This window comes from Cyprinus carpio, chromosome B1 (genome assembly GCF_018340385.1).
Source record: "Cyprinus carpio isolate SPL01 chromosome B1, ASM1834038v1, whole genome shotgun sequence".
Lineage (NCBI taxonomy): Eukaryota > Metazoa > Chordata > Actinopteri > Cypriniformes > Cyprinidae > Cyprinus > Cyprinus carpio.
In genome coordinates this window covers 36,134,793-36,150,313 of record NC_056597.1, presented here as the reverse complement: position 1 = coordinate 36,150,313, position 15,521 = coordinate 36,134,793, and positions in this window count along the sequence as shown.

The following is a 15,521-nucleotide window of genomic DNA, read 5'->3' as shown; positions in this document are numbered from 1 at the left end:
TTACAAACCCGATTCCAAAAAAGTTGGGACACTGTACAAATTGTGAGTAAAAAAGGAATGGAATAATTTACAAATCTCATAAACTAATATATTTTATTCACAATACACAGCAAAAAATCCAGAGTGAAATCAACTCTGCTGGGAGTACATGTGAGACCACACTCAAGAGTGTGAAAGTGTTAAAATAGGAGTGTTAAATTAACACTGAAGCAGAGTTAAAGTTAATGAAATAATTAAGTGATTAACTGAGTGATGATTGACCATTATTGACGAGACCTGATGTTAACAAGCAGAATCAACAAAGACAAAAATCCAAAATTTTTATGTCACCATTATAGTGGTCAGTGTTTGCTTTAGTTGGGCTCTTGACCCTTACGTTTTTAAAATTAGATTTGGTTTGGCTGTTATAACTCAGTTGTAATAGAGAGACGAGCAAAAATAAAAACATGATTATGTGATGTTAGTTATGTTTTTACATAATAATTATTTGACCTGAATCACCAAACTTATTTAAAGCCTAAAACATAAAGGACATTACTAAGACAATTCAGGTAATAATTTATTCATGCCACAGTGCATCATGGGAGCCATGGATGAATTTTGATAGGTGGCACCCAGAATGCACTGCAACACAAGTCTCCTGCAACATGCTTTTTTTGATTGTAACCGTCGTTGAGGTTCACAGGTTGATTCTTGATGTTTGCATGTCTAAATGAAAGACTCTTTTGAAAGATTTTTGAACAAACAACTTTTAAGAAGTTCCACATGTATTTAAAATGCCGGCAATCCTATGCTGAAGAATCATTCCGCCTCAATAATCAACAATGAAAGTTTAACTCAGTGATTCAGGAAAACCAATATCTTTTGTTTTCCCGTCTGTTTTATAAATCCATTACAACAGCCAAGCAAAATCGGACTTTAAAATATTAAGGGTCAAGAGCCCAACTAAAGCAAACATTGGCCACTATAATGGTGACATTAAAATAGTGATTTTCGTCTTTGTTGATTCTGCTCGTTAACATCAGGTCTCGTCAATAATGGTCAATCATCACTCAGTTAATCACTTAAATTATCTCATTAACTTTAACTCTGATTCAGTGTTAATTTAACACTCCTATTTTTAACACTTTCACACCTCTTGAGTGTGGTCTCACATGTACTCCCAGCAGAGTTGATTTCACTCTGGATTTTTTGCTGTGTAGAATATAGATAACATATCAAATGTTGAAAGTGAGACATTTTGAAATGTCATGCCAAATATTGGCTCATTTTGGATTTCATGAGAGCTACACATTCCAAAAAAGTTGGGACAGGTAGCAATAAGAGGCCGGAAAAGTTAAATGTACATATAAGGAACAGCTGGAGGACCAATTTGCAACTTATTAGGTCAATTGGCAACATGACTGGGTATAAAAAAGAGCCTCTCAGAGTGGTCCCCCCCCCCCCCCCCCCCCCTCCCCACCCCCCCCCCCCCCCCCCCCAGTGTCTCTCAGAAGTCAAGATGGGCAGAGGATCACCAATTCCCCCAATGCTGTGGCCAAAAATAGTTGCGCAATATCAGAAAGGAGTTTCTCAGAGAAAAATTGCAAAGAGTTTGAAGTTATCATCATCTACAGTGCATAATATCATCCAAAGATTCAGAGAATCTGGAACAATCTCTGTGCGTAAGGGTCAAGGCCAGAAAAAAACCATACTGGATGCCCGTGATCTTCGGGCCCTTAGACGGCACTGCAATCACATACATGAATGCTACTGTAATGGAAATCATAACATGGGCTCAGGAATACTTCCAGAAAACATTGTCGGTGAACACAATCCACCGTGCCTTTCGCCGTTGCTGGCTAAAGCTCTATAGGTCAAAAAAGAAGCCATATCTAAACATGATCCAGAAGCGCAGGCGTTTTCTCTGGGCCAAGGCTCATTTAAAATGGACTGTGGCATAGTGGAAAACTGTTCTGTGGTCAGACGAATCAAAATTTGAAGTTCTTTTTGGAAAACTGGGACGCCATGTCTTCCGGACTAAAGAGGACAAGGAGAACCCAAGTTGTTATCAGCGCTTAGTTCAGAAGCCTGCATCTCTGATGGTATGGGGTTGCATGAGTGCGTGTGGCATGGGCAGCTTACACATCTGGAAAGGCACCATCAATGCTGAAAGGTATATCCAAGTATCTAGAACAACATATGCTCCCATCCAGACATCTCTTTCAGGGAAGACCTTGCATTTTCCAGCATGAGAATGCCAGACCACATACTGCATAAATTACAACATCATGGATGTGTAGAAGAAGGATCGGGTACTGAAATTGCCAGCCTGCAGTCCAGATCTTTCACCCACAGAAAACATTTGATGCATCATAAAGAGGAAGATGCGACAAAGAAGACCTAAGACAGTTGAGCAACTAGAAGCCTGTATTAGACAAGAATGGGACAACATTCCTATTCCTAAACTTGAGCAACTAGTCTCCTCAGTCCCCAGACATTTGCAGATTGTTATAAAAAGAAGAGGGGATGCCACACAGTGTTAAACATGGCCTTGTCCCCAAATTTTTTGAGATGTGTTGATGCCATGACAAATTTAAAAATCAACTTATTTTTCCCTTAAAATGATACATTTTCTCAGTTTAAACATTTAATATGTCATCTATGTTGTATTCTGAATAAAATATTGAAATTTGAAACTTGCACATCATTTCATTCTGATTTTATTCACAATTTGTACAGTGTCCCAACTTTTTTGGAATCGGGTTTTTACATTCTTCTTCTGTGCTAGGAATGTTATTGTTCTAAGAACATTCTGAGAATATTATGCTATGTTATGTGAATGTTTTCAGCGGCAAGACTCTTGGCTTTCTGATGTTTTTCTCTAGCTAACTAAGTTTATGTCAAATGCATCAAGAGAAAATGTGGTCACCTGCTTATCTACGTGATTAATTTAGAGACTAGGCTGATATGTTTCAACAGCATAAGCTCCTTCAGTCATGTTATGTAATCAGATAAACTGTATTTCTATCTGCAATTTTTAAAACACATTATTCTTAAATCATTTTGAACTGATGAAGTGTGTGTGTCATAAACTGTGTGTCATAAACACACACAGACATTAAGAGTCAGTGTATGAATCGCAACAACGGTGACATGCTTCATACTGCAATGTATTCTGGATGCATCATATAAAACTCATGCAGGGCTCCCAGAATGCATTTCAGCAAGATGCATGTCACCGTTGTAGACTAGTACGCAGACCCCTCTGTCTCAAACTGTTCAATGAGACATAGACACCACCACTCTCTGATTGCAGTAATGTCAAGCTAACAGAAATTGAATTGTTACAGGATTAGTATTCAGATCACATTGGTAGAACTCAATGATCAGCAACAGAAAATAGAAAAGCTCACCTGAGGGAAATTGAATGGAGTGATCAGCACGGTGTCGACGTTATATGCCATAGGAACATGGCAATTGTTTCTTAGCTGTGGAACTAAAGATGTCTCTGTGCTGGTCAAACTCCAAACCCAGGCTTTGATTACTTTACAGGGAGACTAGAAGGAGGAAATCTCTTCAGAGTGGCTTCAGTACCTATAGGGATGCATAAGCAATGGTTATGGCCAGTCTGTATAAAAAAGTTTCCATTTCACATTTTGCATTATCTTTGCCTTATTATGTTGGGGTAAAATCACCCTCTGTAAAACCATCCATAAAAGAACAATCCCTCCAAACCACAAAGTTTAATAATTACTATATGTCAAACCTTACACATAACAAATAATGATCTGGGCCGGCGGGTTATGTTCATGCAGGGAACACAAGGGCATCCTTCATAAAAGCACTATCCTAAAAAACACAAATAACACCAATAAAGAATACCTTTTATTTTACTTCTGACTTAGGGTAGATGTCAAATAGTATGATTTATGCATTCAATACTCACTGGCGAGTAAGCTAGGGGATTGTGGCAATAACATGCATGTTGGCACACTGTAAAACACCACAAGTAATGTAACTCAAACCGTTTGAGGAAACCGATTGCCTTAAACCAGGGATCCTCAAATCTGGCCCACCAGATCCACTTTCCTGCAGAGTTTAGCTCTGACCGTAATGAAAGGAAAAAACACACCTGAGTATGCTAATCAATGTCTTCAGGATCATAAGAAAAATCAGAGGTAGGTGAGTTTTGATCAGGGTTGGAGCTAAACTCTGCAGCGCTTTGGCCCTCCAGGGCAAGATTTGAGGAACTCTGGTTTAAACCATTTAAGTTTTAAAACTGAGTTCAGAAAAAGAAGATATACATTGCAGTTAAGTAATTAAGTGATTAATTAAGTGCTGATTGAGCATTAGTGATGAACACCTGCTGTTAACAAACAGAATCACTGAAGTAAAGAGAAACACAAGAACTACAACTGACTTCAGCCACAGACGATGAAATCAACTGAAATAAAAGAAGACATTAAATCTCTCAAGATCTGATTAAACAACCCCACAAACAGCATCACCAGCTTCATGCATTACTAACTGTTAGACTATCTAAAACAGAAGTTCTTTATTGAGAATTAATGTTTAGATGTTTTTTTTCTTCAACTTGCCATTTTTGTGAATAGTGGTTACTTCAGTTGCCTCTTGACCCTTGACTTTTTAAATATAAGAATGTGATGGCAAGAAACTTATGATAAAGTCATGTGTCTGAGTCTCTGATTGCATTTTGTCTAAAAATGTTGAGCTTTTATGATGTCTGTGTTGATGCAGTTATATGAGATAACAATGTGAGAAAAACTTCATAAACAACTTTTTATAAATATGGTTCATAAAGAGGCTATAATTCTGGCACTCATAGAAATGAAGAATCAGTATGTGAATCTCAGCAATGGAGTAAAAAACAACAAAGCAGTAAAAAGTCACAACAAAAAACAAAAATAAAAGAAATTAGTAAAATTAAAAGAAAATAATAAGACACTCCAGCTGCATAATTTATTCATGTCGCAATGCATGCTGGGAGCCATGGATGAGATATGATTGGTGACCACAATGAACCTAGCTACAACATGATAACTATATCATTCTCAAAAAGAAAAAAAAAAGAACCCAGAGAAAAACTATTGTCAAAAAAAGGGGTCAAGAGCAAAACTAAAGCAAACACATATATCCACAAAAAGTGACTATAAAATTGTGGTATTTTCAATCGGGGGGATAGTCCAGAGGTCAGAAAGTAAAAAGTCCTGCCATATTTTTATTCTACCCATGAACTCAGCAGCTGATTTCACCAGAGGAGGAACCAAGTAATTCCTTTCAAGTCACAAGCAAGTCTCAAGTTAAATCCAAGTCCTCAAAAGTTAAAGTTTAATGAGATAATGAGACTAATAATTATGAGAGAATGAACACCTGCTGTTATTGAGAATTATAGAGGATGATGTTGATGTTTTTTTTTTTTTTTAGGTTAAAAATGATTTTTAAAGGCTTCTACTGCTCGTGTTATTGTATGCACCGGGGGTCTGAGAGTAGACGAATTTCGATTCTCTGTATGTATGTACTGTTGTTTTAGGTTGACAATAAAGCAGACCTTGACTTAATGAACACCTGCTGTTATTGAGAATTATAGAGGATCAGATGTTGATGTTTTTTTTTTTTTAGGTTAAAATTCTCTGTAGCAATGCCTGAGGTGTTGTAGAACCGAAAGATGTGATAGTCAGTCATCATGAGCTGACCAAATTGCAGTCAAATTTACTTTTTTAAAACTTTAAATTTAAGTTTTGTGTAATTAACTCTGTGAAATTACAGGATGCAAACACAATGCTGCTCTAATGCTTACAGTGAATTTAAAATATTTATAATGCTAATAAAATGTTGGGTAACATCATAGTAAAAACTCCCATCATGCACTGCAGTATGAAAAATTATTGTCACCACTGTTAAGATTCATATGATAAGTGTTTATGTTAGTCTAATATTGAAGCATTATGACATTTGTTTAGTAACAGCTGAATGTCAGACAATAGACCAAAGAGAGAGAGAGACCACTTAAGTTATGAACTTTATCTCTAGAGTACCTACAATAATGTACAGTATTTGAAAAATAATGTTTTTGAACATTAAAGCATGTCAACATATTCTGTTATACCAAATATACAAAATAATGATCTTTAAAAAAAGCATCATATGACCCCTTTAAATACTCACTGCACCGTATCACTGTATGCAATGGCAGTAGCAAGTTCCTGTTCTATTTTCAAGCAGGAAAACAGAACAAAGGAATCCAGGAAACTAACAAAAACAAACTAAAAGCACAAACTAATATGACTGTGACATAGTGTTGCATTAGCTGATTTAACCCTTAGGGGCCGACAAACGCGGATATGCATTTTGTGGCATAATTTCCTGATAAGGCTGAAAAGAACTTAAATGACACTTTCAGTTTTGATTGTACAGATAAGAGCAATACATTAATCGAATCTGTAAAGGGTCTACTTTTATTTGTATAAACTCCTAATAACAACAAAATGCTGTGCTTTTGTAGAATAAAGAAAATAAACAGAGTGCATTCTCTACCATCTCTATCTCTGTCACCTCTTTTCACAGACACATAAATAAAACAACCCGAATCTCAGCGAATGCTTGCCTCAAAGACAAGATAAATATATGCATAGAAAGCTTGAAATGTCTACTTTTAAATTAACTAATTCAATTCAAAAACAAATAATCTATTTTTATGTGATCCGTATAAAAGTAAGGAGTGTCCGGTTTCTCCTGTATCGACTCATTATAGATAATGTGTTCCCGCCTCGTTCTGAGCGCGCTGTTGGCGTTCGCGATCGTTCGAGGTGTAATGTATCAGAAAGCTGTAAATGTCACCAATAACTGGCCCATCGACAGACATATACGCTCGTATTATCAGTGATGCAATTTATTATCAGTTATGAATCTTCTGGTAATTCAATTTTCGTTTAGGACTATAGCTGCATCACCGGCATCTGGCACAAGAAAGGCATGCAAGTGTCGTGTTTTGAGTTCCCTGGAAAATCATACTGAGTAAGTGAACAGTAGTTGTACTTTAATTATGCCTATATGGTAACATTGTCTGTGGTTGGGATGACACAATAAGTAAATCTTCCTGTATGGGTTAATAGAAATTGTACTTTTGTTATGCCTATATCCCACATTAAAAAAATACTATAGTAATTTATAGTAAATACTATTGTGTTATTGAACCATACTATAGTATAATGTATTGTACTGTATATATATATTATAGTATTTACCACACTGTGTTAATAAATTCTAACAGTTGTTTACAACACTTTTTTTAGGACTGCGAATACACCACTTTCACCTTTACCTGCATCTCGCAAAGGAAAGGGATGCAGGTATTGTTCAATTATCAATTTCATTCAGAATCTTATAGATAATAATGTTAATAATGTAGTTTATTTGTGTAAACAGCATGCTTATTTATTTATTTTTTTTAAATTTTTCAGATGTGACAATAACAACAAAATGGATGGAGGACAAAAAGTTTTCCATGTCCTGCACCTGTGACTGCCTACAACCAGCACATGGGGGCGTTGACCTGTCTGATCAGCTGTTACAGTACTACAGTACACTGCACAAAACAATGAAGTGCTACATACAGATATTTCTACACTTCTTGGATATTACTGCCACCAATGCTTTTATTGTACACAAAGAGCTTTATATCACCATGAGCCACAAGGAGTTTATGGAAGAACTAGTTGCAGAGCTCTGTGGTGTGTCACAGAATATACCACCAAAACGGACCAGTGCCATGTGCTTTTTCCAGGAGCTGAGCAGGCCTCAGATGCCAATACTGGTTGCCGGACCTGTGTGCTGTGCAAAGTAAAGCATGGTAAGAGGCAGGACACTCCTTGGAAATGCCAGGCATGTGATGTTCACTTGTGTGTTAAGCTGAAAAGGAACTGTTTCCTAGAGTGGCACAAAGATGAATAGCTGTTCAGTTCCGTGTACTATGTGGGAGAGTAGGTTTGTGCAGAGGTGGATAGTCCAGGGGTCAGAAAGTAAAAGTCCTGCCATATGTTTATTCCACCCATGAACTCAGCAGCTGATTTCACTAGAGGAATCAAGTCATTCCTTCCAAGTCACAAACAAGTCTCAAGTTAAATCCCAAGTCCTCAAAGAGTTAAAGTTAATGAGATAATTAACTGAATAATTAAATGAAGATTGTGCATTATTGATGAACAAATACTGTTAACAAGCAACATCACTGAAGAAAAGAGAAGCACAAGAACTACAACTGACTTTAAAGCACAGCCTTGGATGTAATCATTGAAAAAAAAAAAAAAAACTTTTTGCCACCATAATTGTGGTCAGTATTTGCTTCAGTTGGGCTCTTGAGCCTTTTAACAGTTTAGATAAATCTGCTTCTAAGCAAATGCATTACTGTTTCACAGAAAACATTTGTGCAATGCAGAAACAAATCTTGAACTACCAGGTATCCGATGCTTTTGATGACTGTATGATCTTGATTTGAATTTTTTTATTATTTTTCAAAAAAGAGTGATATTTCATTGTACATTACCACTATAATACTTCAATATTAAGGTGCAAGAAAAAAAAACCCTGCTTAGGCATTTAGCCATGAACATTTATCATGTGATCCTCAACAGTGGTGAAAATAATTATTCATACTGCAGTGCATTATGGGAGTTTTTCATGTATTGCAACAAGAAGCATTTTGATGATTGTCACCATTGTAGAGATTCATATGCTTGTTCTTGATATCCGTGTGTGTCTTAAAAACCACTGGTAGTTCATGTGTTGCACAGATTTAAAATTCATTCTCTGTAAATATTAAAGCAGTACTTTTTTGCGTGCTGTAGTTTTTCTGGGATGACTATTCAAAATCTAAACTTATGAAACAAACGAACATTATTTTGAACATAATCACACTAGCTCATTGTGACAATGTGTTTATTGTAGATCACTGATCGCGCTTTTTCTACAACACCCCATACAAAGCTACAGAGTGAGGTCTAGCACAACAAGTCAAGGGTCAAGAGCACAACTAAGTCAAAACACTGATCTCAATGATGGTGGCATCATTTTTAACCAATAAAACATTAACATCTGATCTTCTGTGTAATTTACAATAACAGCAGGTGTTCATCACTAATGCACAATCTTCATTTAATTAGTCAGTTAATTATCTCATTAACTTTAACTATTTGAGGACTTGGGATTTAACTTGAGACTTGTTTGTGACTTGGAAGGAATGACTTGATTCCTCCTCTGGTGAAATCAGCTGCTGAGTTCATGGGTGGAATAAACATATGGCAGGACTTTTACCTTTCTGACCCCTGGACTATCCCCTCTGATGCAAACTGAATAATAGATGATGTAACAGACGTTTTAAAAAGTTTTGTATTAAGTTCATGAGACATCCTGAACTGAGTCCTTGCTGCCTGTGGACTAAGGTCACGCTAACATCTCACGTCACAAGAAAATGCCCAATCATTGAACGTGTCAATCAAAGGGCCCTATGAAATCCGTTAGATTTTTTTCCCAAATTCCATTTTATTTTTTTCCAAATTTTTTTTTTTTTTTTTTCCATTTTATTTTTTCTCAACTCCTTTTTAAATGGTTAAATGTATTTGTATTAATCAAAAGCATGTCCAATTAATTAAAATCATAACACTTATACATTTTCACAACAATTTATTAAAAGTTTAACAAAAATTACATGTTTAGGGCCCTATGAAATGTTTTATTTTTTCTTCACCATATGTTTTATTGTTACCTAATTCTGTGTTTTAGCATGTCTAATTATTTAAGTGCATAAAGCAACTTAATTTATTCATTTTTTTTAATAGCCTTATGAAATGTTTTTTTTTTCCCCTCAGAAATTTTGTTGTGCTTTTACATTTTTCTGGTTATCAAATGAGGACATAAAACATTATTTTTTTTTTCTCTTTTAATTATTGAAAATTAAGCAAACTTTATTTTTTGGTAAACAAAGGGGATTTACTATTAAAAATAAAACATGGAAGAAATGTTGTGTGATTATTCCTTAAAAAAATAATGTTTGTTACATTTTGGTAGTAGTAGTAGCATTAGGCTATGTAAATCTGCTGAACAATAGAAATACATTTCTGGCAAATACTTGTCTTTAAATTAAACCGGACTTTTATTTTGACGGGTTGCCGTGAAAACCTTTACAGTTCTGTGTATGTGATGTGACGTTAGTTTTACTCAAATCAAACGGTCAAATGCTCATGTAGTGACTCTCAGTGCAGTTCTGGAGATGTTGTTCATGTGTTTACGTCCTTATTTAGTGAGACGTCTGGCAGACGCTGAAATCACCGTGAGCGTCACGTGCGCTTCTGTGTGTTTAATAAACGAAGCCGCGCTTCTGCGCCATTCATTAACACAGACACACATAACATGCAGGATTTATATTTAAATATACTTTTCCGGCTTAATATTTACAGGTACTAGTCCATATCGTGATCTGATGTAAGTGCAAAGACCTACTTTTGATTAATTCATTCAAAATTTGACAAATTCTGTGACATTCCGCATTAAACTGTAAATTCCGTTTTTATGACTGATTCCGTGATTCTGTCCATCTCGGGAATAAGTCCGATTCCTAGTATGTTCGAGTCCGAGTCAATACCAAGTCAAAATGCTCACGAGTCCATGACAAGACCAAGACCATTAAAATACGGTCTCGAGACCGAGTTCAAGACCGAGTCCGAGTATCGAGTACACAACACTGTTTGTACTAATATTAATGCATTTATTATAGTTTAATTGTATATGTGCATATTAAGTGCATATTAAATGTGTTATTTTGGATCAACTTAAGCATGTTCACTGCTCTTTAAGATATGCTTAAGATAAACTGTAAGCTAATTGCAATATTTCACTGCTCAAAAAAAAAATAAGGAACATTTTGTAATCAGAGTATAGCATCAAGTCAATTCAACTCCTGGGATATTGATCTGGTCAGTTAAGTAGCAGATGGGGTTGTTGATATGATTCTTTAAGGGTCTTAATGAGAAGTCTATAACATACTTTGTTTTAAAAACGCTGCACGTGTCGCCCCGCCCCATACCTACTCTGATTGGTTCGATCGTCTTTCATAGACACACATTATAGGAAATGTGTGTGTAGTTGGTGTAGGAGTATGTTGTTTAAAAGCTAAAAAACGCTGTGCAGTCTTACAAAGCCTTCATTATAATACAGAAAAAAAAAAAAAAAACATTAGCATGTAATCCTCCATGTCCCTGAAATTACTGTTTTGCTAAATTAAGCTGATCTTTAGGCTAACAGACGAACCACCCACTACATTTAATAAATGAACTGGGTTGATTATCCACAGTGGGAGGATCAGGTCTTCAGATAGAAGAATTAATTATGAATTAAATAATTTTTGAAAACTTGATTATTTCATATCATCAGAGTATGAGAAAGGAAGTGAAAAGGATGTATCAGTATTGTTTTAATTGATATAGTATGACAAGTCAATTATTGTTACATATTATCTGTCATGCAGTTGAAAAATGACACTGCAATAAGCTAATGTGTCTGCTGTGTGCCATTTTATTTTTTATGAAACTTTCATTTTCTTTACTACATTGCAAAGCATAGACTTTTTCCTTCCCTTTATTTCAGGAAAATATGCTGCTCGTCATTATTTTAAAGTAAAGAAATCGAGAAACTTTTATTTCTACCGGCCAGTGATGATTCTGAAAGACATACCTGTAATCTGTTGCTGTAGTAACGAACGCAATTTCAATTTCTTATTTTAGTGCAGTTGTCTCACAGCCACTGCGGTCAAATATTGAGATAAACTTTATAAAGTATCATCTATTTATATTAAATTAATATATTAAATTCGTATCCTCTCCGATACCCATTTTGTGACCATTATTGAGCAGATTCTTTTCAATCAGCTGGAATGATTTGGGACATTCTACACTGAACGTGGCTTAATGCATTAAAACTGTGTTTTTAAAATACCAAACTCAGTAAACACATTTAATGATAAAGCATTCTATTCACAGACAAGTAGGTTATGGGAGGAAAATGCTTAACACGTAATTAAACGCGTTGCGTTCGTATTCTGGGCTCATATCTGTTTGTCTGTGAATTGAATGCTTTATTAATAATTTGTTTACTAAGTTTGGTCTTTTTAAAACACAGTTTTAATGCATTAAGCCACATACTTTCACGTTAAGTGCTTTAGAATGTCCCAATGATTCATTCGTGAATTTGACTGGTTTCTAAAAGCAAGAGAAAAAAAAAAGAAAAAAGCAGAAGTTCTTGATAAAACAGAACAGGTCGAACGACACATTAAACACATCGCTTCAGAACAGCAATGTTTTTTGTTTTTTTTGCTCTACAAAGGACATTTTGTGTACAGGTATGTATTTAAAGAATGTTTATCTGATAAACATCTCAGTCAACCGTCTATTCTGAAGATTTCTGGTGTCTCATGCTTCTTTAGTTTACCTGTTTAAATCAGCTAATGCAACACTATGTCACAGTCCAGAGGTGGATAGTCCAGGGGTCAGAAAGTAAAAGTCCTGCCATATGTTTTATTTGGCCCGTGTGGTTTTCAGATGGTTTCACCAGAGGAGGAATCAAGTCATTCCTTCCAAGTCACAAACAAGTCTCAAGTTAAATCCCAAGTCCTCAAAGAGTTAAAGTTAATGAGATAATTAACTGACTAATTAAATGATAATTGTGCATTAGTGATGAACACCTGCTGTTATTGTAAATTACAGAAGATCAGATGTTAATGTTTTATTGGTTAAAATGATGCCACCATCATTGAGACCAGTGTTTGACTTAGTTGTGCTCTTGACCCTTGACTTGTTGTGCTAGACCTCACTCTTTAGCTTTGTATGGGGTGTTGTAGAAAAGAGCGATCAGTGATCTACAATAAACACATTGTCACAATGAGCTAGTGTGATTATGTTCAAAATAATGTTCGTTTGTTTCATAAGTTTAGATTTTGAATAGTCATCCCAGAAAAAATTAATCATGAAAATGAAAATAATCATAATATTTACAGAAAATGAATTTTAAATCTGTGCAACACATGAACTCCAGTGGGTTTTAAGACACACACGGATATCAAGAACAAGCATATAAATCTCTACAATGGTGACAATCATCAAAAATGCTTCTTGTTGCAATACATGAAAAACTCCCATAATGCACTGCAGTATGAATAATTATTTTCACCACTGTTGAGGATCACATGATAAATGTTCATGGCTAAATGCCTAAGCAGGGTTTTTTTTTTCTTAATATTGAAGTATTATAGTGGTAATGTACAATGAAATATCACTCTTTTTTGAAAAATAATAAAGAAATTCAAATCAAGATCATACAGTCATACAGTCATCAAAAGCATCGGATACCTGGTAGTTCAAGATTTGTTTCAGCATTGCACAAATGTTTTCTGTGAAACAGTAACGCATTTGCTTAGAAGCAGATTTTTCTCAAGAGCCCAACTGAAGCAAATACTGACCACAATTATGGTGGCAAAGTTTTTTTTTTTCTTTTTTTTTTCTTCCAATTGATTACATCCAAGGCTGTGCTTAAAGTCAGTTGTAGTTCTTGTGTTTCTCTTTTCTTCAGTGATGTTGATTGTTGACAGTAGGTGTTCATCACTAATGCACAATCTTTATTTAATTAGTCAGTTAATTATCTCATTAACTTTAACTCTTTGAGGACTTGGGATTTAACTTGAGACTTGTTTGTGACTTGGAAGGAATGACTTGGTTCCTCCTCTGGTGAAATCAGCTGCTGAGTTCATGGGTGGAATAAACATATGTCAGGACTTTTACTTTCTGACCCCTGGACTATCCACCTCTGGAAACTATGGTGAAATAAGTTGATGTGTTCTTGGGTGCACTGTCAAAGAAACCTGGGCTTCCATACCACCTCAGCAGTGCCACAAACTGATCACATCCATGCCACGCCCGAATTGAGCAGGGCAGTAACACAAAGGAAGCAAAAGGAGCCCCTACCAAGAGCCCCTATTGAGTACATGTACAGTAAATGAATATACTTTCTAGAAGGCCAACAATTAACTTTTTAATTTTTTTATTTTTATTATGAAGTATTCTAATTTGTTGAGATGCATTGGTGGGTTTTTGGTAAATGTGAGCCAAAATCATCACAATTAAAAGAAGCTCGCTTCCAAGACTTAAACTACTTCAGTCTGTGTGCACTGAATTTTTTTTAATACACAAGGTTCACAATTTGAGTTTGAATTACTGAAATAAATGAACTTTTCCACGACATTCTAATTTATTGAGATGCACCTGTATATTTATGAAAGACGATCAAACCAATCAAGCCCTGTCTCGATCTGCAGGCTGCATCCAGGTGTATTTGTTAGTTGGACTTTGGTCCTTTTAATGATTTTAAAATAAATGCTTCCAAGCAATTGCAATATTGCTGCGCAACCAACCTTTGAGCGTTGTTGAATTAAAAGCTTATTATTTTGCACTTTCTGTTTTTTGTTAACAACAGTGAACAGCTCCTCACTGAACACCACATGCATGGCTACAGAGAAAAAATGAAAGATACCATGGGTCAAGAGCACAAACTAAAACAGACATTGACTACCATGATGGTGACATCAAACTTTATTATTTTTAGTAAAACATCACTTCTTAAACATGTTATTTATTTTTTATGTGATACAAATAAGGGCAAACAGATTTGTAATAAGTAAAGATACTTAAATCTAGAGAGATCTGTTAGTGTTAATGTTCTGTTGGGATTTTAAGGGGTCATATGATGCTGATAAAAATAACATTTATTTTGTGTATTTGGTGTGATGAAATGTTGTTTTATGCGGTGTAAGGTTAAAAACAACAACATTTTCCACATACTATACATTATTGTTTCTCCTCTATTCCCCACCTTCTGAAACGCATCAATTTTCACAAGGCTCATCTGTCTGAAAAGTGAGGTGTGCTGTGATTCTCCAGCTATCCAGCACATTGTGATTGGTTGAATGCCTCAAGCATGTGATGGAAATCTTACTCCTCTTAACATATTGTGATGCGTTGTCCAGCCGGAGCGACAAGATAAAAGCATAAAACCCATTATAAACGTGATATAAACTGATTCTAGTCCGGGTTTTCTTTTGGGAAGCAAAACAAAAGTAGTTTCACTTTCTCAATGAAACAGCATCACACACTGGCTTGAATGAGCAGAGGCGGGTGGCTTGAGAACGGGTGCGGCAGGTGGATTCTACGAAGAAGGACCTCAAGAAGTGTGGCAACCATATGTGGCAACCCATATGTGGCAACCCCCGGGCTGGACGCCGCTTCATCCACGGTGAAAAGCAATTTGGTGATCCAAAGTGCGATCCCAAAGTTGATGTGTTTCCTCAGCGACCAGCACAGATTCAGCTACAGGCATGACAAAGTGGGATAGCATCCTCTTTTAGGAAGGCCAACACAAAAAGTAGTTTCACTTTTCACAGGGAAACAAACAGCGTCTATACGACATGGCGGCGCGCCACACAA